Raw genomic sequence first — 18,854 nt, 5'->3', positions numbered from 1 at the left:
TTCCCCTTCCATCTCTGCCCCTAGGTTACTGAGACACACACACAGACAGACACACACATACAGACACCTATAGACAGATAGACACATATAGACACACACACACACTCCACCCTGCATCTCACATTCCCCTCTCAGTACCTTATGACACACACCACATGTCTCCATCTTCTTGCACTGTCGTGCCAACACTAAGACACGCCTCCCTAGACAAGCTATGCGGGCCGGTCTGAATCAGTCAGAGGGCCGGATATGGCCCGGGGGCCGTGCTTTGCCCAAGTCTGCTGTAGATAGTGCCATTCTTTCCTCTTGCTACCACTACTTGGGAAGTTACTGAAGATGGATTTATATAGGTTATATAGACCTAAGTAATAAATCCAACTTCAGTATCATCCTGAACACCTTAAATCCAAAAATCTAACTGTGTAGATACTGAGGTCACCGGGTTACCAAAGTTGGTTAGATATTCCATAAGTTAGCATTTTTTTAAATCTTGACATATATGAAGAAGAACAAGTTTTAAAAGTTTTTCATGTCATAGTGACATGTTAGAACTTTTGATCAGTAGGGTTCTGGATGCAAAAACCCCACCAATTGCTAAAATGAAGGAGAAAAAGTCCTCCGCTGAGTAGTGTGCTCCTTTACCTCTGCTCACATTTGTTAGCTTGTCTTAGCATACAGATCCATAGAAAGTATATAAGAAAGTATATAAGGCCAATACACTGCTTGCTTGACTCACCAACGAAAGCTGAGCAAAGCTAGTCAGATGGTCGAAAATGGCACAACACTCAGCTACGTACCACTGACTCTCCATTTTTGTGATCATGGGTGGTCACAGCAAGCAAAGAATGTCACCACCAAGATAACAGGTATCCTTTATAACAAGCTTGTCATTGCTACACACCAGGATAAATGAAGTCAGGTCCAAATGTCCCTCATAGATCATACTAGTAATATGAAGATTCCTTTCAGTATGAATACAAGGAATTTTCAAGAATAAAAGTTTTCTTAGAATACATATACAAAATATACAGTAAAAAAAACACTTTAAAGCAACCGCACAAAATTGCAGCGCAAATGATGTTCTAAGGTTATAGTTCTCTCAATGAATAGACCAGTTTACGTAGAAGATAGAATACGTAAGAAAGAAGGAACTGTCACAGAAAATCCTGGTTTAAATGGGGTGGTCTTTTTAAAGATGTGGTCCTATGGCAATGGTTTACTGTCTAATAATAGCAAGATAATAGGACATTATGGATTATTTGCAGATGACCTACTGCTAGTGACATGCTCATATCTGATATAAACAATATAGATGTTTTTTTTCCCATAAAATAAATTGTGACACTGAAGACATGAAGTGTGTCCCAGACTCCCAGTAAATATTAGTAAGACAGTTGGTCATGCAGGGTGAGTCAGTACTGCCAGGGTTCACAGAAGGGGCTTCAGCAGGTGCTTGAAGCATAAGGGAACATTCATTTTGCCAGATCCAGGCAGCTTTCTTTTGGTGTTTTAGAATTCTAGCATACCAAGCGGTTTTATCTGAAAATTTTGGCAAGCTGAAAGTGATGAATACGCTTAGTGATATAATTGTCTTCATGAAGTGTCAGCTGTCTCAGAAGCATGATTATAGGCATGATCGGTTATCAACTCAAGCGATTTATTCAGCCTTGTGCATTATACTTATTCATGATTTTGCAAAGTAATGATGAATATGAAGGCAATGCAGTCTTTATTTGGTATCTAAAAATTATATCTGGTGTTGGGTTACACTTTTCTATAATTGTTTTTAAGAAATTCTTTAAACCAAATTGACTGCATGACTGTCTGCATATATAGAACAGTGTGTATTACCAAACTAAGCTTTGGGCTAGTCTTGAGGGCATTGTCTCAGTGGTTCTCTAATATTCACAATTTAACACCCCTATGGAGATCTGGGCTTTGCTTCAGGGAACCCCCAGGTTGCTATTTCTAGGTGTTATGAAGGTATTAGAGACAGTTGACTCATGTCGGTCAATAGATGCAGACGAGAGGCTATAAGGTGCCAGACAGAGATGTGGTTAGTGGACAATCTGAAGTCAGGACAGGTTGAGTTTGTGCAATATGATAAATCAGGCAAGAGGTTAGGGCAGGTAGCGCAGGGTCACTATAGTAATCAGTAAGATTTCAGGACAGGTGAAACATGATTGAAGTCAAGTTACAGGCAAAGTTGTGATAAGCAAAAACCAGTTCCGAGTACACATTTTAAGAAACTGTTAGACAAAGTTCTTTAGGCATTTCCTGTGTACTGAGATGTGACCAGTAAGTAGAGACCAGCAGGACCTGGTAAGTATCATAAGAGCAGCATCAGAGGATTTGTAAGGTGAGTATAGATTATTCGGTTCTGGAATACGACAGATCAAACCTGAACTGTTCCTCCACGGAGAGAAATATAATCTGTACAATGTCAGGGGAGGAGAAAATAAAGTAAGAAATAATGAAATAACTTAATGGAAAACAAACCTCCAGAAATTATTCCTGAACATTATGCCTTCATTTAAGCCAAGTTTTTCTCTAGAATCTGTCTTGACGTCTATAATGTATAGTATTCTCCGTGAACTGCAAATTAATTGAAATCAATAGTGAGATTTATGGCTGTCGGCCTTAATTTTGTCAATGCAATGGCAATACATCATGCCTTTTTAATGCAGAATACATGTTTGCCTGGAGAACATGCAAATAAAGAAAATCCACGCCAAAGGAAGACTTTTTGTTGAACATTAGGATCCATAGAAACATTAGCTTTATGAGACATTATCAACTACTGTATTAATACCCCAGTACATTGAAAGGGGATATGTACAGCAACTGATCTGTGTACCCCCTAGTATGATTGGAGAAATTTAAAAGAACTTATCACCTAATGTGTCTGTAATAGAATACTTGTATATACCATGAAATAACAATCCTTAAACCATACCTCCAGTTATAAACAACTTTTCATAAATGAATAATAAAGGTTATTACCGTATATACTCGAGTATAAGCCGACCTGAATATAAGCTGAGGCCCCTAATTTTACCACAAAAAAACTGGGAAAACTTATTGACTTGACTATAAGCCGAGGTGGGGAAATGCAGCAGCTACTGGAAAATTTCAAAAATTAAAATGGTCGGAGTTTTTGGGTGCAGTAGTTGCTGGGTGCTGGGAAAAGGGAGTTTTGGTTGTCTGTCTGCCCCTTCCCTGAGCTTGAGGAATGATTTTTTTTTTTCCGGCAGTGCTCCTATTAACTCCTTTCCGATGGAAGAGGAGCACTGCAGATACCCTATATTCAGTAGACCGGGCACTTTCAGACACAGGGATACCTAATGTGTATAATGTGTTTCACAGTCATTTTCTACTTTTATATGTATTCTAGGGAAAGGAGTGATTTAGAAGTTTTATTTTTTTTATTTCATTTTTAAAGTTTCTTTTTTTCCCCACTATTTTATGGGTGATGCTGACTCGAGTATAAGCGGAGGGTTTTTTTTCTCAGCACAAAAACTGTGCTAAAAAAAATTCGGCTTATACTCGAATATATATATATAAAACGTTGTTATATGTCTTATTAAAGAAATATGCTTTCTTCTCCACTTTTCAGGCAGTATTACTTTCTTAGTCTATGTAGAGGGGAGGGGATAGAAAATAATACTATTGGTTTTACCCTCTACTACACTCTGAACTCTTTTGCCTGCACCATTAACACATTAAAAATGAAAGCCATAAGAAAATGCCACATCCAGGGGCATAACTTGAGGGGGTGCAGAGGGTGCAGTCACATCGGGGCCCATAAGCACTGCTATCAGTTTTGAGATTGCAGCTTCCATCTGGCCCATAATCCAAGGAGACCCACAGATTGTTAGGAGTATTTAGGTTCATTGCTTTCTATTTTTCTTACCTGGGGAGTTTTTGGCTGCACGGTGTCTGGGGTGGCATCCTGGTGCTACGGGGTTGTCCTGTCGTGGGTATTGGTGCACACCTTCTGACTTGCACGCGCGCACTGCTGGTAGGCAGCTTTATTTCCTGGTTGATTAGTCTGTCCTCCCATTTGCACCTGGGAGGAGTGGTCTCTACTCTGTATTTAAACCCATGCCTCCCATGGTTCTGTGCTGAGTGTCGCTTTTACAGAGCTAGGCCTTAGCAGGAGGAGTAGGTGGTTATCTGGGATAGAGGAAGTTCCGTGGTTGGTTTTTGGGAGGTTTGGGTGAACGAGTTGGTTTGTGTGTTTTCCCTTCTGTGTTCACCAATCCTTCCTCTGTGTGTAATTGACTGTGTGAGTGAATTGCCTTATCCTTTGATTTCTACTCAGTTTCCCTGTGTTTGTTTCCTAGTGTAAAGTTCCTTCCCATATTGGTTTGGGGAACCTTTCCCACATGTTTCCTGTGTGCTGCTTGTGTTGTTAGTCAGCGCACACCCTTGTCAGTCCCTGTCAGTAGCAGCTTCACTTGTTCGTTAGGGGTGACCCCCTTTAGTCTCCAGTCCCTAGAGATCTTATAGGGCATTCCTTCTCCCACTTCCCTCTAGGCCTACGGTATCAGTGAGAGAGGAGCTGTCGGGGTCAGGCTTAGCCTGAGTACAGCCGACCCACACCCGTGAGGCAGGGACCGGGATAGCTAGTGGGAGTAGTGCAGGGCGAGATTTCCTACTGCTATTCCTTAGCCCCGTTGCAGCTACCTGGATTGACATAACACAGATTACCCTAACCACACTAAGGTTGATTAAACTCCTGAGCACCCATAACCATTACTATCAAGAATTCACCATAGGGATGAGGTAGGGGCCCCGGACAAAAGATTCCACTGGGGCCCACAAGACTTTAGTTACGCCACTGGGCACAACTGCATTTTTTTGTACATCCACCCTATTTTGAATGTTTTAAATCTTCTAGTACATCCTATGGAACATTATATGGTACCATTACAAATTACAATTTTTTTCACAAAAAAAGCCCTCACATGATTATAAATGTTTTTTGGCAGGTGAGGCGTGAAAAACGAAAATGAAAAATGGCTGGAAGGGGTTAAAAGTGACTGTGATACATGCAACTAAAAAAGCAGCAATTGGTCTTTGCCACATTAGGAGGCCAAAAGCCTTTCCTGCAAATGGGTTTTGTAAGAAAGAGATCCGGCGTGTCTTGATTCCTTACAAATATTCATAAACTGCACATATTCTGCTGCAGTCATCTATGGGTCAGATGATCCATCTCACCAGTCTATACCACTCCTCAGCACCCACAATACCAGCCTCTACCAGCCACCTCCAGGTACAAACCATTCCATAGGCTACCGGCATATTGTCCTACTCACTTTGGCCAGCTGTGATCTTGCATTATCCGTCTTCCAGATCTTCTACAGCTTCACAAGAAAGTCATAGCCATTTAAAAAAATAATACCAATTTTTTTTTTTTTTTGTAATTCTCTTAAGATAATAATGAATTTATAATAAAAACCATCATATTAAGACAAATCTTCACAATCCAAGTATCTCTCACAAGTATGTACACATTGAAAGGCTACTAAACGATAAACTTCCTCTGCTTAAATATATTTGTTACACAGCTTTCATGAAGTCATCATTACTAAGTGAATAAAAAAGAATAGGGAAAAAGATAGAAATGTGAAACCCGGAAGGACAGGAGAAGATCAAACGGTATTAGATTCCTTCCTTTCCTGGAAAATCTAAAATATCTTCTTCTATTCCAGGGACATTACTACTGTATCTATTCCAGTTGCAAATGACGGAAACTGATCTGCTGTTACATTATCTTGCAAATTGCTGAGAGATTTTGCTGAAGTACTTTCCAAATTCATTCTGAGGTTGGTGTCTTTGTGTACTAAATAACCGGATAAAACCTTTCTAATATCTTAAACTGTTTTCCAGACTTAACACTTTCACTCCCTTTCTCTAAGTCTTAGAACCTTAAGGGACCTGTGAATGACTTTATAGCCTACAAGCTTTTGGATTTACTATCTGCAAGTGGGAAAAACATCCATGAAAATAACCTAATCTCTTTTTTTTCTGTCTTAGGAAACTGAAATGTACAGAGTGGCTTGAGAAAACAAAAGGCTGGGCAATACTAAATACATTGCAATTTTCCCAGCATGAGGCAGAGCTTGGATACATTCAGAGAATGAAAACAATATACTCATCAGTATCCGAGGATAGGCAAAAGCATGCTACAATTTTCCCATCAATGAATAAAACATAGGTGGTGTCACAGGTAAATAATATGTCTAGAATTATATGTTCTAACATCCGAATATACAAGATATGACAAAAGGAATATTGCAAATGTATGAGATAAATTTAGTATATTTGTGATTATATTCTTGAATAACTAGATAGGCTTTTTGCAAATACACAGTTCTTAACCCCTTAAGGATGCTGGATAGTTTTCATGTTAATGCTCGGCGACTTTTTCCCTATTTTCCTTCCCCACCTTCCAAAATTTATAATTTTTCGATGTTTCTGTCGACATAGATATGTACGGGCTTATTCTTTGCATGATGAGTTGCACTTACATATAATATTTTGATTAGCTTTTATTAACATTTTTGTGGGTCCATGTGAAAAAACCCTCAATTCTATCATAACTTTTTGTGTTTTGTTCTCACGACGTTCACTCTGCATTAAACATGACATGGCAGCTTTGTCTGGTGGGTCATTATGACTACAGCGATACCATATTTAGGATAGAGGGCCCTGCCAACAAGGGCTTACAATCTATGAGGGAAGAGGAATAGAGACAGAAGGTGAGGGGAGAGGCTGTTCAGATGGTGGTGTGGTGACAGTAGTGTTATTGGGGGTTGTAGGCCTTCCTGAATAGGTGAGTCTTCAGGGCCTTCTTGATGCTTGTGATTGTGGGGGGTCAGTCTTATGTGTCTTGGTAAGGAGTTCCAGAGTATGGGGGATGCACGGGAGAAATCTTGGAATCTTGGAGACAGTTGTGAGAAGAGCGGATGAGAGCAGAGCGGAGTAGGAGGTCTTTGGAGGATCTGAGGTTACGTGTGGGCAGGTAGAGCGGGAGATTCAAATAAAATCAAATCAAATAAAAAAAAGCTTTATTGGCACGTCCGAATAGATATTTGGCATTGCCAAAGCTAGTAAAGTTGGGGGGGGGGGGGAGTTGGACTCGGGTGAGTGAGTGGTGGGGGTGGGGTGGGTGGTTTGGGGTATAACAGTACATGGAGTCTCATCTTCCTCTTCGTTGGTGACCGTTATATGGGGAGGTGGGGTGGGGCGGTTGGTTTGGGGTATAACAGTCCGTGGAGTCTCATCTTCCTCTGGTTTGGTGACAGCTTGCCACGTATTGGGCAGCGATCTCCACAGTGGCCTCTTCTTCTCCCAGTAGGATGTAGAGTTTCCTCTTCTCATCTGCAGATATGAAGTCTGGGATGTGGGCAGAGAGCCTTTGGTAGTAGACGGCCCTCACAGCTGAGTATTTGGTGCAGTGTAGCAGGAAGTGGGTCTCGTCTTCTAGGGCCCCCTGGTCACAGTGCTGGCACAGTCTGTTCTCCCGTGGCTTGTACGTCTGCCTGTATCGCCCCGTCTCTATCTCTAGGTTGTGGGCGCTCAGTCTGTACTGGCTCAGGGTCTGTCTGTGCTTGGGGTGGCGTATTCTCTCCAGGTAGGTGGCCATGGTGTAGTCCCTTTGTAGGGATAGGTACATGGTGAGTTTCTTGGAGTTATTTATTTTGTTTCTCCATTCTTCAAAGTACCACTCTCTGTTTGCCTCTGTGGTCGCCTTTATTTCGGCCTTGGTTATCATCTGTTGGTGTTTTTGGTTTGGTGGTTGGCTGTTGTTTGGTTGGTGAGTGTCTGGTTTGCTCAGGTGGCTTAGCCATGCTTGGTGGTGGTAGGAGTCAGGCTTGCTCCCCTGGATGTGTGCCTGGAAAGCTAGAGCCCTCTTCTGTATGGTGAGCCATAGGGGGAGTCTGCCTAGCTCTGCCCTGCAGGCCATGTTGGTGTTGTTGCGATGGACATGGAGCAGGTATTTGCAGAACTCCAGGTGGAAGTTCTCTGTTGAGCTGGAATCCCACTTTGACTGGTCTGGGTAGGTGGCTGGGCCCCAAACCTCACTGCCATAGAGAAGGATCGGGGAGATGACAGCGTCAAATATCTTCAGCCAGACCCTCACCGGTGGTTTGAGGTGGTACAGTTGTCTTCTGATGGCGTAGAAGGTTCTGCAGGCTTTTGCTTTCAGGGTTTCTATTGCTGCTTTGAAGCTTCCTGATTGGCTGAGTTCCAGCCCCAGGTAGGTGTAGCTGTTGGTTTTCTCCAGTGTGGAGCCGTTCAGTGTGAATTGTGGGGTGGAGGAGGCTTTATTAGGTCAGAGATTTATGGAGGGGCTGGTTGTGGATGTATTTTTATGTTAGCAGCCTCCCTTAGAAGTCAGAAGATAATGTTGAACTGTTTAACAGCACATGCTTTACTTTTATGCTTAAACGGGTTTTATTAAAGATTTTTCAAAATAATACAGAACGAACAACAAACATGAAGTCGAGCAATAATGAAAAAACATAACAGTCCGCGGACAGGGAGGCCAAAAAGACCCCCCTCCGCACAAATCAAATATAGCCCAACGAGAAAGGGAAAAAGGGAAAAGGAATAGACAAGAAACAAACAAACAAACACAAGACGAAGACTAAAAGAACCACAACGGGAGCAAAAGAAGAAAAGAAGAAAAGAAGAAGAAAACAGACGGCCATGTCACACTCAAGCAAAGGCAGAAGAGAAGGCAGACGACTCCTGGAACATAACCCAGGGACGCCAACGAAGTTCAAACTTGGAATAGTCAGGGGAATCTTCCTCAACCAAGGTCTCCATCCGCTGAATAAGAAGGAACTCCTGGAGGAACTCAATCAAGGAGGGAGGGGTAGGGCTGCGCCAGTGTCTGGGGATGACGGTCCTGGTGGCCACGAGAAAGTGCCCCAGGAGGTCCTTCTTAATCTCCGACAGCTTACCAGAGATAACCGACAGAAGTGCCAGCTGGGGAGAGACAGTCACCGAGCGCCCACTGACCCTGGAATACAAAGAAAACACCGCGTCCCAAAAGGGGCGCAGAACGTCACAGTCCCACCATATGTGCAACATAGTACCCCTAGCGGAGCCACAGCGCCAACATAAGTCCGGAACAGCGGGAAAAATCCTATGGAGAAGCACTGGACACCTATACCACCGGGACAGAATCTTATAATTCCTCTCCTGAGCACTACAAGGGAGGGCCAGCTTGTGAGAGAGCAAAAAGGACCGGTCCCAATCCGCAGATGACAAAACCACAGGAAGGTCGGCGTTCCAAGTGGCGACGTAGGGAGGGAGTTCCGCAGTGACATCCGAGAGGAGAACATCATACAGAAGCGAAAGGGCACGAGAGGGGGAGGTCTGACGCCCGACATAGGATTCAAGGGCTAATGGAGGAGAAGAGAGGCGAGGAGTGAGCGAAAACTGCTTCAGAAAGGACTGGAGTTTAGCGTACTCCAACCACGAGAGGCGCAGGTCAGGGTGAGAACTACACAGCTGGGCGAACGGAAGGAGCGGAGAATCACCCGCCACCTCCTGAAGACAAGTAGAATCCGCTCAGTCCCAGCAGAGGAACCGGTCAACCGAGCAACCAGGAGGGAACATAGGGTTGTCGAAGAGGGGAGTCAAAGGGCCCAGGACACGGGCCAAGCGGCCAGAAGAACAGACCAGATCCCATACTTTCAGAAAATGCGAAGGGAGAACGTAGAGGCCAGGGGATTTAGGACGAAAGTGCGGAGGGATCCATGGCCAAGAGGAAAGCGAAGACGAAATCAGATCAAATTCGATGGAAACCCACTGCTTATCATGGCGACGGAACTGCCAATCGAACAGACGAAGCAAAACCGAGGCACGATAGTAAAGGCGCACATCCGGGAGACCAACGCCACCCCTATATTTACGCCGGACAAGAGTACTGAACCCCAATCTGCTCCGAGAGGAACCCCACACAAACTTCCCGAACAACGACTGTACCCTGGCTAAAAAAGCGCGGGGAAGAGGGATGGGCAAGGCCTGGAATAGGTACAGGAACCGAGGGAGGACATCCATCTTAAGGGCATGAATGCGACTAAACCAAGAGGGGAGACGAGCTCCATAGGAACGTAGATCAGAGGTAATAGTATCCAAAAGCGGGAGATAATTAAGTTGAAACAGGGAAGCAGGATCAGGAGAAATACAGATCCCCAAGTATTTGAAGGAAGAGGGTTGCCACCGAAACGGAAAAGACCGAGACAGGAACTCAGCCTCAGAAGGGGGAAGTGAGACATTAAGAGCCTCACTCTTAGATAAATTGACCTTAAAATTGCTAAGGGCACCAAAGCAGAAGAATTCACGTAAGACAGCCGGAAACGAAACCCGTGGTTCAGAGACATACAGCAGAAGATCATCCGCATATAGCGCCGCCTTGACCATACGGGAACCCAACTGTATACCGTGGACATCGGGGCAACGACGCAACGCCACCGCCAGATGCTCCATCACCAAGGCAAAGAGCAAAGGCGAGAGGGGGCAACCTTGGCGGGTACCATTGCGGACCAGAAAAAAATCCGAGATCACTCCGTTCACCCGGACACGCGCCGACGCATTCCCATAAAGAGCTAAAATCTTGCCCAGGAAACCGGAGCCAACCCCGATCTGTGCAAGGGTCTCCCGAAGAAAACCCCAATGAATGTGATCAAACGCCTTCTCGGCATCGATTGAGAGCAAACAAAGAGGAACCTTAGAGGAGCGGGCTATAGAGATGGCCAGAACAGTTTTGCAAACGTTATCACGCGCTTCCCGACCCGGGATAAAGCCGACCTGATCACTATGAACCAAAGCGGGCATGAAGGAAGAGAGGCGATTCGCCAACAATTTCGCATATAATTTCACATCAATATTGATTAAGGAAATAGGCCGGTAACTCCCCGGGCATACAGGGTCCTTACCAGGCTTAGGAAGCACAGTGATCAGGGCAGACAAGGATTGCGCAGAGAACGGAGACGAATCCCCCACACTATTAAACACCCGCGCCAGATCCGGGGAAAGGAGGGAACTGAAACATTTATAAAAGCGAGCAGAGAACCCGTCCGGTCCCGGCGCTTTACCCGCGGGTGTAGACTGGATTACTGCGGCGACTTCTTCTAACGTAAATGGCGACTCAAGGGCTTCCGCGTCAGAGCTAGAAAGAGAGGGAAGAGCAGTGTCGGCTACATACTGTCGGATCTTGTCTCTAAGCACCGACGGGTCCAAATCCGCGTAATGACCGTGAATATCATACAAGTTTGAATAAAACGAGCGGAACTCCGCAGCAATATCAGTGGGGTTATGAACAAGACCACCCGACCCAGTACGCAGGCGCGGAACATACGCAGGGGAATCTCGCGGATGAAGACGACGAGCCAGCGAGCGACCACACTTATCAGCAAACTCATAGTAGTGTTTCTTAACGCTGTCCCTAAAGCGCAGATATTTCCCGTCCAAGAGGGCGCGAAGTTCCTCCCTCGCATTAAGAAGCTCCGTAAACATGCTTTACTTTTAATAAGGAAAACAGCAACAACAGTAAATCTTAGGAACCACAAGGTTGGAGCTGAGGCTGAGTGATAGTATTTTGTAGGGTCAGTCAGTGTCTCCCTTGCTCCCAATGTCCCAGGCTGTTGTGTGCAGGTTCCAAAAAGGGTATCCAACATGGATTGTGGATCATAGGTTGAATCGTAGCTATGAGGTACACCCAAAATTCCCCTTCCAGTTATGCACACAGGTTCCATAAAGTGAGCAGGGCGATGACCCATATTCTGACTGTGACAGTGATATGTCTCTGACTTGTAATTGACTTCAGGTAGTTCAGCTTACACCTTTACTCTCCTCTTGAGGAGTAAGAAGAATCATTGTCTCCTCCCCCTAATTAGATTAATCTAAGTCTAAGGCTATTCTATCAGCTCAGCTTCATCCTAAATGGTTTGTTCCACTTGAAGCAATACAGCTCTGATAGAGCAATAACGTTACAGTATAAATTCACATAAAATAATATTGAAGAAATCATTTGTAGACCCAATTTTTACTTTTATACTTGTATACCACCATATATAACAGGTTATGGACTCTAGATTTTAAGGACACGTTGATCCAGGGTTTTATACTGACTGCCAGATTTGGAGTCGGGAAGGAATTTTTTCCCCTGAAATAGGGCAATTGGCATGAGCCGCATGGGTTTTTTTGCCGTCCCCTGGATCAACACTGTAGGGATTGTAGGGTTATAGGTTGGACTTGATGGACTGATGTCTTTATCCAACCTCATCAACTATGTAACTATCAACTATGTAACTATCATATTCCACAGTATTTTTTACAGTGATAGAATACTAACTTATTACAGAAGTTTAGAAATGGAAAAGGCCAATCTGTGCCACCAAATCCCCTGCGAGTCCCACTCACGGGATCATTTTTTATACCAAAACCATGCTTAAAAAGTGTGAATGCACCCCTATATCCAAATCCACTGGGTTTACTAAAGCACTCACTAGTACATAAAGAATGTTACTCTGACAAAGAGTAGTCGTGGAGCTGAAAGACCTTGAGGAAAGTCATATTTTGTCTGCAGTTAAAATTTTAAAGTGTTTGACACCAAAGTCATGTAACGACTGAAGGAAAGAGATTAAAGATAGCTAAACCTGATGTCTGCACTAGGTGAGATATGGGAATCAATTAAAAAAGTGTGAAGGTTGTGCTATAATTAACTATAACCAATATAGACACTTACCTTCTGTGACTTCTAAAACTTTGTTCACAGCCCTTCCATAGTTTACTCTCTTTTTTATTGACTTTCATTGTCATTTGTATTCTAGTGTGACTATCAAAGAGGATAACAATTTTTTCTTCCTTTGACTTGAGATATATATATACTCTTAATAGAACATATATTTTAAAAGATTTTAACTTCATTGTAGGTTTTAGCTTCAAATTATCTGGAAGCAATCTATGGACACCAAAATGATAAGCGAAAATGCAACAAATACCAATATGTGTACACTAATAAACAAAGATGTTATGGTGACATAAACATTAGAAATAAAAAAACATGCATCAAACTAATAAAGCATAAAATAAATGTATAATTTATTAGAATATATTGATAAAATCACAAAACGATATTGATGGCCACTGATGGATATGCTTATATTGTACATCAGTGGCTATCAACTGGGTGGAGGGAGCAGTGGGCTAATAATTATGGCTGCAATATATTGTTTTTAGCAGCTATTATAAAAAGGCTCCATATGTTTTAGATATCTTGCAGGGCTGTAAAGTTGGTAGGCCAATCCTCGATCTCTATTTTCCAACAGCTTGACTCCAACTCCTTAATAAATGTCTGACAGTCATGGTGCGTTGGAACCATTAACCCCTTCCCGCTGATGGCATTTTTTGACTTTCGTTTTTCCTTTTTGACTCCCCTCCTTCTAAACCCCATAACTTTTTTATTTCTTTGCTCCCAGGAGCCATATGAGGTCTTAATCTTTGCAGGACAAATTTTTCTTCATGATGCCACCATTAATTTTTCTATATAATGTTCTGGGAAGCTGGAAAAAAATTCAGAATGGGGTGGATTTGAAGAAAAAATGCATTTGTGCAACTTTCTTACGGGCTTCGGTTTTACGGCGTTCACTGTGCAGCCAAAATTACATGTCCTCTGTATTCTGTGTTTCATTACGATACTGGGGATACCAAATTTATATGGTTTTATTTACATTTTAACTAGAGATGAGCAAACACTGTTCGGAACAGCCGTTCCGAACAGCACGCTCCCATAGAAATGAATGGACGTAGCCGGCACGCGGGGGGTTAAGCGACCGGCTGCCGGCAAAGTGTATGTGCCAGCTGCTTCCATTCATTTCTATGGGAGCGTGCTCTTCAGAATGGCTGATCCGAACAGTGTTCGCTTATCTCTAATTTTAACCCCTTAAAAAAAATCCAAAACTGTGTTAAAATTTTTTTTTTCTAAAAGTCGCCATATTTTGACAGCCGTAACTTTTTTATACGTCCATGTATGGGGATGAATAGCGTGTCTTTTTTTGCGGGGACGAGTGTACTTTTTAAATCTACCATTTTCAGGAAATGCTATTGCTTTGATCACTTTTTATTCAAATTTTATCAGAATCAAAACAGTGAAAAAATGGCGGTTTGGTACTTTTGACTTTTTTTTCCACTATGGCGTTTACCGTAGAGGAAAAATATTTTTATAGATTTGTAGAGCGGGCAATTTCGGACACGGGGATACCTAACATGTATGTGTTTCACAGTATTTAACTACTTTTATATGTGATTTGAATTTTTAATACTTTTTAAATTGTTTTATATTTTTTTTAATTTTTTTTTTGCATTTATTAGACCCCCTAGGGGGTCTTGAACTCCAGGGGGTCTGATCACTAATGCAATGCATTACAATGCTAATGCATTGCAATGCATTGCAAAAAATCATTTCTTTTGCAGGCTGCATAGATCAGCCTGCAAATGGAAATCACTGCAGACAAGCCTGGGAGCCTTTACAAGGCTCCCGGCTGTCATGGAAATGTGACGTCGGCCCTGGAGCATGCTCCAGGCGCCGGCGATCACCGGCAAAATGGCGGCACCCATGTGCCCATACTAGTATGGCGGATGTCGGGAAAGGTTTAAAGCTCCTCTAATTCATTAAAAAAAAAACTAATGCTAGATTTCCCATGAAAGTAAATATGCAGCTATCTATTGTGGGGAATATAGCTTGGTAAAAGCAGTGGTGCAGACCCAAAAAGTGAAGACAGGGACACAAAATATGCAGCAAATGGTTTATTTAGAAAAATAAAACAAGAAAATAAATAAACCTTGGCTTCAGGCACAAAATGAGCAAAACAAAATACAGCCTTAATTTCAGGAAAAAATAAAACAAAAAAAAAAGTACTCTAACTGTACGTGTGGCTTACTAGCCACAAGGTCAAAACAAAACAGAGGCTATAATCCACACTGATCTCTCACCAGATAACCGGTTGTTGGGACAGAACCCGGCTCCTCCACTCTCCCCCAGGAACTGCTCTGATGTTTAGGCTCTGCAGCCTGTTGTAGCCCAGTAATGGGCCTATGACCCACACCTGGGGCCGCAACTTATTCAAGACCCGCCCTGGACCACACATATGTCAGGAATCTGGGGGAGATATACCATGACTCTAGCACTCTGCCTGTCACCTTCTCACACTATGCATCTAATTGGTTATATAATATCAATAAATGTATAAGGTAATTAAGAAAAATTAATCATTTTATTTTGACGCCATAGTCAGTAATTTTTTATGTCTCCAACTCCACCCAAATATGGTCCTGACCCTGACTCCATAACTCCAACTCCAACTGGACAGCCTTGATTTTTTAATATAGTAGCCCAGCAAAGCATGACATATGCTATCATTAAGTAGGACACCAAATTTTAATTTCTGATCTATGTTACATGTCTCTAGTAGCACAAATTCATATAAGTTGTTCTAAAATCTGTTACGTCTGCTACAGATGATAAAGAGGCCCATATTTCACTCTACTGCAATGGCTGAATAAGAATCAATAATACGCATACATTATGTGACCTCATTACTTAAAACCTTTACTTTTTGTGCCAGAAAGCTGTAAGATCTCTAACTTGATTCGGTTTGCTTGGTCAGCAAGTCAATACACAAAGTAAATTAAAAAAGCATAATGTAAACAGTAAGATGTGTTTCATGTAGGACATGCTTATTTCTGTGGACTACTAAAACAGTTAAAGATAATAGGCTATGACATTTAGGCTTAATTCACACCATGCCTGTGGTGTATCTATCAATTACAATATACTATACAATAATTGATACACATTGATCGACAACCACAATTGATACACAACCATATTCAAAAGTCAACAGCAAATTGCACTGAAAACTATATACATTATTTTTTAAGTATATAAACTAATGTAATAATATTTACATTGACCCTACAATGTAGTTTTCTTATGATGGTGTCAGACTGAGGATCTTTGGGCTCACTCTCCAGCAATCCCTAGGAAACAGACATTCAAATTTGGGTGTCTTCTATGGACCATTATTAATAGAGATGAGCGAATCAATGCTGACGAAGTGGAATCCGATCCGAATTTCAGGAAATATTCAATTTCAGTCTCACAGCATGGTCAAACATGAACGTGGCATCCAAGGGGTCCCGCTATGCTAACATGATAGCGGTCACAGAAAGCCTGGTTGCCCGACCGCTATACATACTGCTAATGGAGAGGGGCCTAGCAATTACCGGGTCCCTTTTCATTAGATGCCAGGCCAGGGGAGGTGATTAAAAATAAAAAAAATACTGATACTTACCTGTCCTGGATTCAGCATCCACTCTGGAGCTCTTCTGTCCAGTGACTGAGGTTCTGCTCCCCAGGCCTCAGTGCTGGGGTCTGTGATTGAGCCCCAGAGGTCATGTGGAGTGTGCCAGCTTAATGACATCATTGCGCCTCCATGTGACCACTGAGGCTCAATCACAGGCCCCAGCAGTGACTTCTGGGGAGCAGGACCTCAGACACCAGCCTGAAGAGCTCTGGAATGGATGCTGAGCCCAGGACAAGTATCAGTATTTTTTAACTTTTTAATCACTTTTAAGACCATGGGCTGCCGAATAGGAACAGTGGCACCCCCTGAAAACGTCACGGTTGGGCCGATTGGGACTCCAATATATAATAAAACCCCTGAGATGCCTTGGTCATGTTTGACCATGGCATCTCAGGGGATAACACCCACGATCGGTGCTCCGACTGGGGGGGTGTTAGATAACAGTGTCAGTTGTTACATATGGCTGACACCTGCAAAGCAAGGTGCGCACACAGTTTAGTCTCAATTATATGATAGTCTATGAAAGGACTACTGCTTCCCTGACAAATAGAAAGAGACAAATTACTGGAACAAAAAAGTTTTTATTGGGATAGCAAAGATGTGCTGCCTTCGGACTCAAGGATAACAAAATACTAGGTAACCCCACTATTCACATTCCATTTCTCCCAACGACAGCACGGTAGGGAGAAGCAAGGAAAAGGGGGACACCAAGAACAAGAAACAGCTATTAAAGAGCTCCCCATCCACTGCAACAGCTGATCTTTGTGGGTTCCAGGTATCGATAATGAGCTGATTCTACTTTTTTTTTTTTTCTTTTTTTTTTGTAGATTGTAAGCCCCACATAGAGCTCACAATGTACATTTTTCCCTATCAGTATGTCTTTTTTGGAATACGGGATGGAAATCCATGCAAACACTGGGAGAACATACAAACTCCTTGCAGATGGTTTTTATGCCCTTGGTGGGATTTGAACACCAGGACTCCAGCGCTGCAAGGCTGCAGTGCTAACCACTGAGCCACCGTGTGGCCCCTCTGATTCTACTTTTTGATCTCTTAGTGGCCTTGCAAAAAATGCAAAGAAATTTTCAACACTTGATTTCTGTTCTCTGAAGGTAACACTGGACTGCTCTTTTCACATCTAGAGTATGCCGCTCTTGTTCTTCTCTAGAAGTAGGCATAAGTAGGATAAAAGACTCAAGGAAAGGCTTTTCTGTTGTTTAAAGATGAAATTTGTCCCGAAGTGGATGGAGACAAATGAAACATAATCTATGCATAGCATTCTATTCTTTCTTCCCCGAGGGTAATGGAGACCTTGAGTGACTCTGAGAACAGCATTTCGAAGACAAGAATGACATAAATCAGAAGATGCATCTTCAGATAATGCCTGTTGCAGGAACCACAAAGGCACAAAGAATCAAACATAAAACCTAGTGCAAGAAGTCATTGCTGCCTGGTACACAGACACTGGACTGCAGACCTGACACTGTTTCAATAATCAGACTTCAAGTCAAGAGTTCAATGCAGGTAAAAACTCCTCGATCAAAATAAAAGATTATAAGCTATCTAGAGCGTCTGGAAAAATATTAGTCAACATAAGAGCAGCCTGGTGCAGTGTGTGTAAGGCCAAGGCTCTCCCCAAGGCACAAGCTACTCCATTCCAGTACCTGATCCCTTAGGAATGAAAACACATGTTTTTTTTTTTCTTATGGTAGAGTTGGAAGGGACCTCAAGGGCCATCGGGTCCAACCCCCTGCGAGTGCAGGTTTTCCTAAATCATCCCGCTATATGTTTATCCAGATTCCGCTTGAAGATTTACATTGATGGAGCGCCCACCACCAATGTAAGTGAATCATTCTCCTACTGGACTTGTGCATGGGGCAATAATAGGGATAATAAGCACAAGTGTAGGGGAAGGAGACACTCTTTTATAGCCTACCATATAATTAAGATTGTCGTTATGTTATTTTTTTAAACTGTAATTTTTATTAAATTTTCAAAAATATATTATACATACAAATAAAAAGCATAACATAATAAGTAATAAAATCCCAGACAGAGAACCGAAAACACATAAACATAAAGAGAACAAAAGGGAGAAGAAAAGGAACTGCAATATGAAGAATGCAATACGTTTCCCATGGATTCCAGATAGACAGGAAGGCATCTGTAGAATTGTTAAGGGTAGCCGTGAGGAATTCTAGGCTGCCTTTGAGGCAAGCTACAAGGGCTGGGCCAGTATGAGGATGCACACTTTTTCAATGAAGGCCACCTATAAGTGATTTAGCAGCAGTGCAGAGGTACAAGAACAGCTTGGAGGTCTTCTTTCTGCGAAGGTGTCGTGGATGTAAGTTAAGCAAATAAATGGAAGAATCAAGAGGGGAACCCCGGAGAAAGAGCTCATCAGTTAGTGCTTTAACCTCTGCCCAAAAAGGTAGAATCAAAGAGCAGCTCCAGAAAATGTGA

This window comes from Leptodactylus fuscus, chromosome 1 (assembly GCF_031893055.1).
Source record: "Leptodactylus fuscus isolate aLepFus1 chromosome 1, aLepFus1.hap2, whole genome shotgun sequence".
Lineage (NCBI taxonomy): Eukaryota > Metazoa > Chordata > Amphibia > Anura > Leptodactylidae > Leptodactylus > Leptodactylus fuscus.
The sequence above is the reverse complement of the archived record's forward strand: the minus strand, read 5'-3'. Positions refer to the sequence as shown.